General features: G+C 51.5%; 1 pseudogene; it reads left to right on the top strand.

The window, feature by feature from the left end:
* Window positions 1-5296: 5296 nt before the first annotated feature.
* Window positions 5297-7842, top strand: part of LOC119279865 — a 10724-nt pseudogene continuing 8178 nt past the window's right edge.

The following is a 7842-nucleotide window of genomic DNA, read 5'->3' as shown; positions in this document are numbered from 1 at the left end:
TGCTCCAAGGACGACGAGGGCGGACCACCCCTAAAAAAAAGACGAGAGCGGAGAAAAGGGAGTAAATTGCAAAAAACCACCACAATTGGAGACCCTAATTAAAAAAACCACTACCTTTCGATTTTTTTTCAAAAAACCGCCAATATTGTGCTGACAGTTTTCAGAAAACACTATCGGTCACTAAATGTGTATTGACGCCGGATCTGACAGATTTTTTTTTTTGAGAAGAACTCGCCAAGCTTTTTATTCCAAAACAATATTCATAGGTACAACTGTTGGGTCATGAGAGTTCCCAACCACACATGTCTACCTAATTGCATGTTACAAGAGAACTTGGCGAGCTTATGAGCCTCAAAGTTATAGTTTCTACGCTCATGAATGAAATTACAAAACTGAAAACCACTTTTACGACCTATTATTTCATGTACTATAGCAGCATGGGGTCCTCCTGTCCCCTTGTTGATGTCGTCAATCACTCCCTGACTGTCACACGCCACCGTGATCTTATGCAAATTAAGATCCTCTGCTAGTGATAGAGCTTCCCTGCAGGCGAATGTCTCGAGCATCACTGGGGCAGTCACACCAGGATACACCATCGATGAGGACCCAAGGTAAAGTCCTTGACTGTCTCTACATATTGCCGAAATTGCTCCTCCTCTTCTGTGGCGAGCGACTGCACCATCAACATTCATCTTCATGCAGTCTTGGGACGGCGCTAGCCATCTTTCCTCTGTTGGTCGAGGAGATCGGCCGACCCCAGAAGGCCGCACAGTCGGCTTCTGTAGCTGTTGCAGCTCATGTAAGTAGGAATCCACAAAGGTGATGGTTTGTACCGGGCTCTGAAATATTGCCTCATGGATTGCTTTCCGCCGAACATACCAAACTGACCATAATGTTACCACCATTCTTGTGAACAGGTCATGGCTTAGTGTAGCATGCATCTCGAACATCCAGTGCTTGGCGTTTGTTTCTTCATTGGAAGTCATCTGCGCCACAAGTTGATCGTCTGAGAGAGCCCAAATACAGCGTGGCATGGTACATGAAAGGAGCGCATGTCTCCATGAGTCCTCGCAGCCGCACAGGGGACATGCATCTTGGACGGCCATGTTTCGCTTGCGTAGAACATCCGTGGTTGGAAGCGAATGCCTTGCTAGCCTCCACATAAATACTTTCACTTTTGATGGCACTGTCAAGTTCCAAAGTGATGTCCAGGATTTTCCTTCAGCTTGTTCGTTGGATGTCCCACTCCGTCCCTCTAGCCAACTCTCTCGCTGAAGTTTTGTTTTGATCATAAATTTATACGCTGAGCTCACCGAGAATCTGCCTTTGTTGTCCGGTGCCCACACCCAGAAATCTTCAGTGTTTCTAGTACATACCGGAATCCGCAAGATCGCCTCTGCATCAATGGGTAAAAATATAGTACGAACCAGTCCCACATTCTAGGAGGCATTAGCTGGTTGTAACAGATCCGAAACCCTCTCAGGAGGATTTGGAATGAGCGAGGTTATTGGCCTTGGCGTTGTTTCTTTGGGGATCCAGTTATCATCCCAAATACTTGTGCTTTGGCCGTTACCGATCCTGCGTATTAAACCTTGCTTGAGCATATCCCGACCATCAAGAATAGCCCTCCATATTTGGGATGGCCGAGTACCAAGTTCAGCCTCCAGAACTGAACCTTGTGGAAAATATGAGGCCTTAAGGATTCTTGCACTAAGCGTTGAGGGCTCTTGAAGCAACCTCCATGCTTGCCGTGCCAACAATGCAAGATTGAATAATTCCAAGTCGCTAAATCCGAGACCCCCCAGGTATTTAGGCCGTGTCATCACCTCCCATGAGACCCAAGATGGTTTTCGTTCCCCTTACTTGCATCCCCACCAAAACTTGCGTATAATTGACTTGATGTGATCACACAAACCACGTGGGAGTTTGAAACAAGACATCGAGTATACCGGGATAGCTTATATCTTGAGCTACTGATTTTATGAGAACCTCCTTACCTCCCGTTGACAGACACTTGCTCATCCATCCCTTTACTTTATCCCAGACACGGTCACGCAAGTACTTGAAAGTGCCTTTTTTCGAATGCCCAACATCTGTCGGCATCCCTAGGTATCTGTCACTCAAGGACTCATTAGGCACTTGAAGATAACCTTTGATTGCATCCTTCACAATCTGTGGGGTTTTCTTACTAAAGAATATAGATGACTTTTCCTTGTTAATTCTCTGCCCTGAGACCATACAATATGTATCCAACAGGTTTGATACCTTCTCGGCTCCATTAATACTTGCCCTGAAAAACAGCAAACTATCATCCGCGAACAAAAGATGGTTCACCTCCGGAGCCGTCGGTGCCACCTTAATGCCGCAAAGTTGGGATGACTGATTGTGTGAGTTTAACAGGCACGAAAGACCCTCTGCTGCCAACAAGAAAAGATATGGAGAGATGGGATCTCCCTGACGGATTCCACGTGTGGGATTAAATTCTTCTAACTTGCTTCCATTAAACATTACTGAGAAGGAAACTGAGCTCACCATATTCATGATTACTGAAACCCAAGGTGCTACAAAACCTAGCTTCTCAATAATTGCTTTAAGATACCCCCATTCCACTCTATCATAAGCTTTCATCATGTCGAGCTTGAGAGCACAAAAATTGTTATCCTTGGATTTGTTTCGCTTCATGAAGTGCAAACACTCGTAAGCTGAGATTATATTGTCTGTAATGAGCCGTCCTGGAACAAAGGCCGACTGCTCTTCTGATATGATCTCCGGCAAGATAACCTTAAGACGGTTTGCAAGAACTTTCGAAGCAATTTTGTAGAACACATTACATAAAGCTATGGGACGAAATTGAGACAACATAGTAGGATTTGATACCTTGGGTATAAGGACCAACATAGTATCATTCAAGCAAGCCGGGCTCTCTTCCCCTCGAACGATGCCCAGAACTGCCTTAGTTACCGCTGTACCACAAACATCCCAGTGCCGCTGAAAGAAGTGCGCTGGGAAGCCATCCGGACCAGGGGCCTCGGTGGGAAACATTTGAAAGAGCGTTGTTTTAACTTCCTTCTCATCATATGGTGCAAGAAGCTGCTCATTCATGGCGGCTGTAACCTTCACTGGGACATGTTGTAGAACTTCGTCCACGCCTTGAATTCCTTCTGAGGCATACAGGAGCTTATAATACTCCCGTGCTAGCTGCTGCATCTCTGTCACATCTTCAGTAACCTAACCGTCCGGTTTTTGAAGAGCCTTAATCAAATTTTTCCGCCTGCGCATGGACGCCCGAAGGTGGAAGAAGTGGGTATTGCGATCTCCCCCCGATAACCATTGCACTCTGGACCGCTGTCTCCACATGAGTTCTTCCCTTAGATATAGCTCGATCAGCCTATCATTGATCTTGACCTCTACATGACTCGGTCCAGACCTGTTCGGGCTGCCACGCAACCTCTCTAGCTCCTTTTTTAGCGTTCGGATCTCACCTCGAACACTGCTGAATGTTGCTTTGCTCCAGTCTCCTAGATTTCCCGCAAGTGCTTCTAGTTTAGCTCGGACTTCCTCAACTGTCAATTCGTGACCATTCGGCTGCCGGATCTGACAGATGGGATCCATTGTCAGTGCGGACCTGGCAACAAAACTTGACCTTGTTTGACTGGGCCGTTAAACTGGGCGTAGGGCCCGCTTGTCAACGTGCACACACACTCTTCTCTCTCTCTCTCTCGCATTCTCTCGAACACCTTGTGTGCGCAGTGTGCACTTGGCAAGATGCTGCCATTGGTGGAGCGGCCTGCAGCTCTCCGCCTCTCCGGAACTGAGCATGTAGCGACCAGGAGCGAGATGCGTTCCCGCGCCAACGTGGCCAAGCAACCAACCGAGTAGAATAGTGTCCGGTGTGGTCGGGAGGATCTGCTGCTCCAGCTTGGTGGCCCGCGGCGGGCAGTGAGCATGGCCTGTAGTAGGAGACGGGAGGAGGAGGGCAAGCGCGGGGGGAGGAGCTGGAGGTGGTGGTCCGCGGCAGGCTGTCCGGCGCGCGCGTCTCGTTCCATCCCCTGGCGGCGAGCGCGGCTGGAGAGGCTGCTGTCCGGGCGCGCAGCTCGGACCGCAGCCGGCGGCGAGCGTGGCATGGAGCACGTCACGGGAGAAGCAGGACGGGAAGCGTGCGGGGGGAGCTGGAGGTGGCGGCGCAGACGACCGGTGCTGGAGGATTCGCGCCGGTGACGAGGTGGTCTGCCGAGCCGGCATAAGCGATGGCATGCACGCGGAGGGTGCGAGCGCGGATCTGCACAGGCGGGAGCCGCGGGGAAGGAGAAATAGGACCCCGACACGGTGGTTCTTCGGCGAGGTAGAGGGCGCGCTCTACGGCGGCGGTGCGTGTGCTGAGCTCTTGTGGCGGCGGCGACGACGGTAGGTAGAAGAAGGAGCAATATTTTTTTGCCAAATGTTCTAACGGCGCGTGACGGCTGCCGTCTCGCCCCGAGACAAGTGGCACCTGACAGCGGGTCTCAGTCATCAGATTTCCACTTAAAACGTTCTAATCGGTCTGTCAGTGTTTTATGAAAACTATCAACACAATGTTGATGGTTTTTTAAAAGAAAAATGAAAGGCGGTGGTTTTCTGAATTAAGGTCCCAATTGTGATGTTTTTTTGCAATTTACTCGAGAAAAGGATGCCCATGGCGGCGGCCTTCCGACCGGCGGCGCAACATCTCCTCGTCGGGCAGCGCTCCTCGTCCTGTCCGGTGACGCCCCTTGTCGCCCCAGCTGCGCAAGCAGCGCTCCCCGGCGCTCTGCGCTTCTTAGTGTGACGCCCACCGCCGCCGACATGCGCCTCACCGACGAGCTATATGGCGGGTGAGCGGCGGCCGAGAGGACGGCCTCGTCATCGAGGTGAATAACGCGACACCTTTCTCATTGGATTTTTGCTGGTCCGTGTGCCAATTTGATGGATTTTTATCTGAGTTTCTTGTAGTCCCAGGTGCTCTGTTCTGAAATCTCGGCCAACTGAAAGTGAAGGCCATTTTTCTGTCATGGAGGTTTCTTCCACCAAGCGATGAACACACGGGTGTTTTCATTCGCTGGTATTCTCTCTGCGCACGCTAGAATATGGGCGTGTAACTATGTGGAGAATTATACAAAAATGCCAAGCGGGGCTTAACTAGGAGTATCTTCCCTTCGTTGACAAAATGATAGCTGTAGGCTGTAGCCTGGTCAATGTTACCCCCTTCGAGAGTAGTAGCAAGGCATCCTTCACTATCAATCCCAGTCAGGCGACAGAGAGGGAAAGGGAAGCAAGAACGATGAGGCGACGACATGAGCTGCTGGTCTCGCCGTCTTGTTGCTTGATCGGCCTTGTGCTGCTATCGCCATGTCTGCTCGAGCTCAGCGGCAAGCGCAGACAGATCCGTCTGAAGGTGCGTGGCAGTGGGCACAAGCACAATGAATTTTATAGTACTCCCTCCGTTCCTAAATGTAAGTCTTTATAGAGATTTTACTAGGTAGACTACATATGAAGCAAAATAAATGAATTCACACTTAAAATGCATCTATATACATCCATATGTAGTTTATAATGAAATCTCTACAAAGACTTATATTTAGGAACGGAGGAAGTAGTACCTATATATTTCATTATGTTCCTCTTAAAACACGCTTCAATTGTGCAAGCGCAGTGGCCCCGCTGAACGCCATCTTCTGGCGGTGGGGCCTGCGGGCATCCGAGGCGTGGAACATCAGTGGCGAGCCTTGCAGCGGTGCGGCCATCGACAACACAGACATAGATAATAACCCAAACTTCAATCCGGCCATAAAGTGCGACTGCTCCTACAACATCAGCACAGTTTGCCACATCACCAAGATGTAAGATGCATGTTCGCTCTGGGGTACTGGTTGGACCTTGCAGGAAACCCTCAGTTTGCAAGTTGAAAGTTAGCCCAAGTTTGCTATAAAAATGTTATATTTCAGCTTGAATTGTAGTTGGTGGTAGTACAGTTAGAGCTGACATTTTGTAGCTCGGGCCTCAATGAGTGCACTACTGCTGTAAGCCAATGACCTGTATCAGACAAATGCAGTTCCTTGTCTAAAAATAGTAAGACCAAAAGATTCTCATACCACCCATCAATGGCACTTATAGGGAGGCTTACTTCATTGTTAGATTGAAGTGTCTACGGTCAACAAGCAATGTTCGAGATTTTTCTAGCAATCCATATAAGACAATCCCACATTCTATAGCCTAATAAAATTGTACAGTAGGATGATATCCTACTGTTTTCGCGTCTAAAAAAACAAGAACCGCGTATTAGAATTTATTTATGATCTATATATTGCTTTGACAAACTTGATGTAAAAAGTGGATATGATCCAATAACAGTTCGTGCTTTGTATGAATATAGTTGCATGTTGTCGTCCTAGTCGATGCTTTCAAGATGTTACCATATTACTTATTATTCTTCCATTTGTATACAGTAAATGTGGGAGGCCACGATCTAGCCCCCGACCCCCGCGTCGCCTGGGAGGCGACTCGGGGGAACCCTAGCCCGCCGCGCCGCCACCCCCTCTCCCCGGCTCCCCTGCCGCGCCGCCGCCCGAGGAAACCGCCGGGCGAAGCCCGCGCGGCGGATGGCGGCGGCGGGGCTTCCCGCTCGCGCGCGCGGCGTCGTTCCCGACGGCGACCGCTCCAGGTGGGGAAGGCTCGGCCTCCGGCGCTGCGGCCGTCGCGGCGCTCCCCGGCGGCCCTCTGCTTCGTCTCGCGCTTCTCCTTCTCTGGGTGGGTGGAGTGGCGTGGCCTGGAGCTTGGCCGGCCGTGGCGGCGGCGTAGGCGTGCGGGTGCTTAGGCGCCAGATTTGGTCCGCGCCCGATCTGGCCCGCCGGCTGCTGTTGGCGGCGAGGAAGGGATCTGGCGTGGTGGTGACACCCCATAGCGCCGCCGCCGCACCCCTCGCCTCCCCTCCCTATGCTGCCGCCTAAGGGCCTCCCAATGATGCGATTTTGGTGGTCGGGATCCAGATCGGTGGAAACCCGGGTCGGCTCCGGCCGGCCGCGACGACGACGACGCCTGCGGGCGCCGATTTCTTCATGGAGACGTCTGTCAAGGTCTGCCCTTCCACTCCCCACCACCTAGCTTCTCGGGTGAAAACCTAACTCCGGTGGGCGGCGGCGGCGTCTTTGGCGCCGTGACCTTCTTGAAGGCGCCGCCTTGAGGGCTGGGTGGTGGCGGGCGCTGTTTGGGGTGGGTAACAGCTGCTGACGGCGTGCCCTTCTTCGCCCAAGCCTCCGCTTTTCCTCCGACGCGTCCAGGTTCTCCTGGGGGTGCCGTTTTGGAGTAAGCGTTGGCTGGGGGGAGGGTGGAGCGGTGCTCCATCTCACTCATTGATGGCGGCGGATGTCGGCGGCGTGGCGCTGTGGAGGCTCGACGTCCGATGCACGGAGATGGACTCGCGCAGGAGGAGGTTGCTGTTTGGCGTCATGGTGGCGTCAATGGCGGAGTGGCCAGACATGGTAGATGCCTCAATTTGATCTGAAGACGGACCTGTGGAAGATGGCGGCGACGACACACGAGTGCGTCTGACGGGATTATGCCCCAGACCAGGTATGTGGCTCGGCTGGGGCTTTCGAATGTGTTTCGGCTTCCGGCTATTGATGTTAGGATTACGTGAGTGGTCTGGGTAGTGGCCCGGCTAGCTCTCTTTCATCATATTGGATAGGAGTAGTGGCATATGTTGCCAAGATGGTGGATTCAGGCACATTGGTGTAATACTTTGTATGGTCATCGTGAATAATCAATAAAGTGGCCGTATGCATCTTCCAGATGCAGAGGCCGGGGGTCATCCTCCTTTTCTAAAAAAAA

The sequence above is a fragment of the Triticum dicoccoides genome, chromosome 3B (genome assembly GCF_002162155.2).
Source record: "Triticum dicoccoides isolate Atlit2015 ecotype Zavitan chromosome 3B, WEW_v2.0, whole genome shotgun sequence".
Lineage (NCBI taxonomy): Eukaryota > Viridiplantae > Streptophyta > Magnoliopsida > Poales > Poaceae > Triticum > Triticum dicoccoides.
The sequence above is the reverse complement of the archived record's forward strand: the minus strand, read 5'-3'. Positions and strand labels throughout refer to the sequence as shown.